Below are 5,028 nucleotides of genomic sequence, written 5' to 3' on the forward strand. Positions count from 1 at the left end.
GGACTACGACGAGAACGCCTTAAGCTTCGCCAACGTTTCGCCAACTCGTGCGGGAGACTTTTTCCGCTTCGCGGCAAGTCGTCGCGCCGTGCTCTCCGCATCAACCGCGTACGCAGCGAACCGCAAACGTCGGGCGCAGCCTCCTCACCTCCCTGCGCTTTGCGCGCGAACGTTCCCTGTTCGCGCGGCAAAGCCTGGAGGAGGCACGGCCCCGCAGCGTGTTCGAGCGCCCGGTCTACGGGACACCCTGCTTACTTCGAGGGCAACAAGCGCAACGCAAGGCTGCGATCTCGCGCACTTTGCGCACGGCTGGAGAAGCTTTGCTGGCCGGCTTTCGCTCCTCGTGTTTACCGTGCGTTAAAGTTGCGCGTCCGTGGCTCTCGCAGCTCTTGCGCGCCCGGTCGCAGAGAGGAGTACGCAACCTCGACCGCACTTTCCCTGCAGGCTTCCTTCCGACTCGAAGTCCTGCGGCGGTCTCAACGAGGTGCCACATCCTCAATGCAGTCGGTCGCCCCCGTTTCGGTTGGGCTCTGGCACGACGGTCGCCACCGTCTCGCCCTTGAGTGGCCGCTGTTGGCGCTCGCTGTGAGGTGTTCAGCGTGCTGTCCGTGTTGCCGACGCGGTCAAAACGAGTCGACGGCTCACGTTCCCTTGTGCGCCGAAGGCTCTCTTGATATGTGATCCGACCCTCAGACAGACGAAGCCAAGGGAAGACCCAAGGCCGCAATGTGCGTTCAAAGAATCAGTGCTCAGTGTGTCCTGCAATTCACACCAAGTCTCGCAGCTGGCTGCGTTCTTCATCGACCCGAGAACCGAGTGATCCACCGCTTAGAGTCGTGAAAAAGTGTTTGTTCAATTCCGTACAGTCAAAACCAAACGTTTCTGGCACTCGGCCAAACAGTGGCCAAGAAGGGCGCTTTTCAGCGCACGCTTGGACTCCAAAACTCTGCCGCGCCTTTTTCGGCTGCCGCAAATCGAGCAAACGGTGTGTTTCGGACGGCGTTTCGCTTCCGCTACTTGCGAGTGCTTTCGTGGTCCACCCCTCTATAAATACTCGGGAGGCGTCGAAGCCGGTTCTCCAAGCCGGACCCGTAGGTATCGTTGTGTGCTCGCTCTCATTGGCCCGCCTAACCAGAAAATGCCTGCGGTACACCCATTTGGATAAGAGTGCACGCAGATGCGGGCCTCGACGGCTACACATTTCCTCGGGCGGCCGCCTCCCGGCCTCCGTGGAGCGCGGGATGCACGGTCCCATCGACAAGCCTCTCCCGTTTTTACCGTGGCGTCGCGGTTCACCACGGCGGGCGGGTCGGTCTCCTCCGCATAAAAAGGGGGACCCCCGCTTTTTGTTCCACGAAATCGCACAAGCTTTTTTCGCATCCACGGTTTGCCACCGCACACCAAAATGCCGATCCGGCTGCCTACTTTAGCCAACAGGTGGAGCCAGGCGCGCCGTACTTGCGCGGCACTTCCCACGTCCACCGAAGTCGGTGCCAAGGACCACTTTCGGCGCCGGAGCCGCGTACGAGCCTACTCGAGGCGGAAGAACGAAGCCAGCAAGGGCCTGGCCGCAAGTGCGTTCAATTGTCGGGACGTCCAAGTCCCTCGTTCTTCCGTGCTTCCTCTTTCGGCAAGTCGTTGCGGCACCTTCCCAAAGCGCGCAGACCCGCTAATCGCGACGAGCGCGACGTGGCCGTGCCGCCTTTCCCTCGGCAGCAAGCAAAACGCCTGGCAACGTCGACGCTCCCCTAACCGCGATCTCGCACCGTGTTTCGTGTGGCGAATTCAAAAGCCGGCCGGCGCTGCTGCAACCATTACGGTCGGTACGCATACGCCGCGGAGGGCGGGACGGTCATCGGAGCGTGCGGTTCCTCCATCGAGTACTGCGCACCTCGGCCGTCGCATCGCCGTGCCATGACCGGCCGCGCGTCAACGCGAACCGGTGCCAGCGAGATCCCTCGCCTGCAAGAACCGACCGGCAGCCTCCGTCACCCGAGGACGCGGAGGCGCTTGCCGCGGACGGCGGGACGGTATGCACTGGTGCACAGCGGACCCGTCACATCGCCAGTTCCTTGACCGACCGCCGACGCTTGTGCCGTTCCTCTCGTACTTGGCAGTCGCCGCGCGATTGTCGGGTCTCGTTCTTGCACGCTCGAACGGTCGGGAGGGCACTCGGCTGGCGTTTCGGGAACGCGCAGCCTCGCCTTCTACCGACGTAACCACGACTCGCCGTTCGCGCTCCGCCGCTCCTGTTTACAGTACTAGGCGGTCCCGCAGCGGTCGGGTCGCGCATTTCGAGCGCTTCGAGCCACGGTGCAGTGGCGGGTCGAAAGCCGACCTATGAGTGCGTTGCGCCGTTTGTACCCGCGTCCGCCACCTGGCCGACCGTCCAAGGTCGCGGTGTTGGCGTCCGCTGGGCGCAACAATTTGTCACGGGGTGCCGCTCCACATTCAGGCAGCCCCGTGGGGAAAAGCCGACCCCGCGTCCAAACGGGGTCAGCGGCAGAAAGTGTCGGGCGCAGACGCAGCTGAGGCGCTCACCCTTCACAATCCGTTAATGATCCTTCCGCAGGTTCACCTACGGAAACCTTGTTACGACTTTTACTTCCTCTAAATGATCAAGTTTGGTCATCTTTCCAACAGACCGGCGCAACCGAAAGGCCGCGCCGGACATCGGTCCGAAGACCTCACTAAATCATTCAATCGGTAGTAGCGACGGGCGGTGTGTACAAAGGGCAGGGACGTAATCAACGCGAGCTTATGACTCGCGCTTACTGGGAATTCCTCGTTCAAGGGGAACAATTGCAAGCCCCTATCCCAATCACGAAAGAAGTTCCACGGGTTACCCAGTCTTTTCAGACAGGGATAAAGACACGCTGCTTCCTTCAGTGTAGCGCGCGTGCGGCCCCGGACATCTAAGGGCATCACAGACCTGTTATTGCTCTGTTTCGTGCGGCTAGGAGCCGCTTGTCCCTCTAAGAAGGTTGTAAGGTGCTGGGAACCCCGCACCTATTTAATAGGCTAGAGTCTCGTTCGTTATCGGAATTAACCAGACAAATCGCTCCACCAACTAAGAACGGCCATGCACCACCATCCACCGAATCAAGAAAGAGCTCTCAATCTGTCAATCCTCCCAGTGTCCGGGCCGGGTAAGTTTTCCCGTGTTGAGTCAAATTAAGCCGCAGGCTCCACTCCTGGTGGTGCCCTTCCGTCAATTCCTTTAAGTTTCAGCTTTGCAACCATACTTCCCCCGGAACCCAAATACTTTGGTTTCCCGGAAGCTGCCCGCCGAGTCATTTGAGTAACTCAGGCGGATCGCTGGTTGGCATCGTTTATGGTCAGAACTAGGGCGGTATCTGATCGCCTTCGAACCTCTGACTTTCGTTCTTGATCAATGAAAACATTCTTGGCAAATGCTTTCGCAGTAGTTCGTCTTGCGACGGTCCAAGAATTTCACCTCTAGCGCCGCAATACGAATGCCCCCGTCCGTCCCTCTTAATCATTACCTCGTATTCCAAAAACCAACAGAACAGAAACGAGGTCTTGTTCTATTATTCCATGCAAGTTTATTCAGGCGACTCGCCTGCGTTGAGCACTCTAATTTTTTCAAAGTAAAAGCACCGGCCATCTCGAGGCACACAATGAAGTGCACCAAGAAAGAACCGGCATGATGTTCAGTCCGAGCCGTCGCATCGGGTAGATGCACTACTCGTCTGGAACTGAGATCCAACTACGAGCTTTTTAACCGCAGCAGCTTTAGTATACGCTATTGGAGCTGGAATTACCGCGGCTGCTGGCACCAGACTTGCCCTCCAATTGATCCTCGTTAAAGGATTTAGAGTGTACTCATTTCAATTACGGGGCCTCAAAAGAGTCCCGTATTGTTATTTTTCGTCACTACCTCCCCGTGCCGGGAGTGGGTAATTTGCGCGCCTGCTGCCTTCCTTGGATGTGGTAGCCGTTTCTCAGGCTCCCTCTCCGGAATCGAACCCTGATTCTCCGTTACCCGTAACAACCATGGTAAGCAAGTAACCTACCATCGAAAGTTGATAAGGCAGACACTTGAAAGAAACGTCGCCGGCTCGTGGCCATGCGATCAGCACAAAGTTATCCAGAGTCACCACACAATACGGGCCGAAACCCGATCGATCTTGGTCTAATAAAAGCACCCGTTACCCAAAGGGCTCCAGGCTCACTGCATGTATTAGCTCTAGAATTGCCACAGTTATCCAAGTAGGAAGAAACGATCTAAGGAACCATAACTGATTTAATGAGCCATTCGCGGTTTCGCCTTATTTCGGCATGTACTTAGACATGCATGGCTTAATCTTTGAGACAAGCATATGATTACTGGCAGGATCAACCAGGTAATCGTTCGACTGCGCGTCCGTCCTCGCCCTCGGCGGGCCGGACGCAGTCTGTGTGCGGCGGAGGCCACCTTCAGGCGCCCCAACACGCTTATTTTGCACTCCGAGATGACGGCGTTCGAGCTCGCTACGGCACAACCTTCCCGAAAGACGAGTGGGAGCCGTGCGGCAAGAAGCACGTTCATGCTCGCTCTTTTTCGTTGCATCGACTCGGTCGCGCCGTGCGGGTTGCCCAAGCCCGCTGCACTGTCGGTGGACCGGCCGGAACTAGCAACGGAGCCGAGACTGCAAAGCCGCCAGACGACGGGTCACGCCCGCGTCTTCGGCGCTTTCGCATCTGAATCGCCCGAGGACGACACGGAACACACCTCGATATCGTGGTAAAACGGCACCGTCCGACAACCAGCCCCTAACGCATCAAGCGGATGAGGCTGCAGACGACTGCCGTGGATTCCCCTGGAGCAGACCCGAGGACACGCTTGACGAGGCCGAAGCCCGCCGCATATCAGACACCCGGTCGCTTTCGCGTACGCCGCTCACGAGAACCCCCACATAATAGCAGCGATAAGTACCCAGACCTCCTTGGGCCCTAATACGAGCGTACTCGAGAAAATTTCACCGCGGGTGTGCCCCGAAACGTGTGGCATGTTGAGCGTGCCAC

The 5,028-nt window shown here is 58.1% G+C and overlaps 2 non-coding genes across 2 annotated transcripts; both read right to left on the reverse strand.

Moving 5' to 3' along the window:
- Window positions 1–683: 683 nt before the first annotated feature.
- LOC142795555 (5.8S ribosomal RNA) lies at window positions 684–836 on the reverse strand. The gene has a single exon (XR_012893115.1). It is a non-coding gene; the product is annotated as a 5.8S ribosomal RNA (ribosomal RNA).
- Window positions 837–2,555: 1,719 nt separating this feature from the next.
- LOC142795558 (small subunit ribosomal RNA) lies at window positions 2,556–4,370 on the reverse strand. Its single transcript, XR_012893118.1, has one exon. It is a non-coding gene; the product is annotated as a small subunit ribosomal RNA (ribosomal RNA).
- Window positions 4,371–5,028: the final 658 nt, after the last annotated feature.

The sequence above is a fragment of the Rhipicephalus microplus genome, unplaced genomic scaffold (assembly GCF_043290135.1).
Source record: "Rhipicephalus microplus isolate Deutch F79 unplaced genomic scaffold, USDA_Rmic scaffold_731, whole genome shotgun sequence".
NCBI lineage: Eukaryota > Metazoa > Arthropoda > Arachnida > Ixodida > Ixodidae > Rhipicephalus > Rhipicephalus microplus.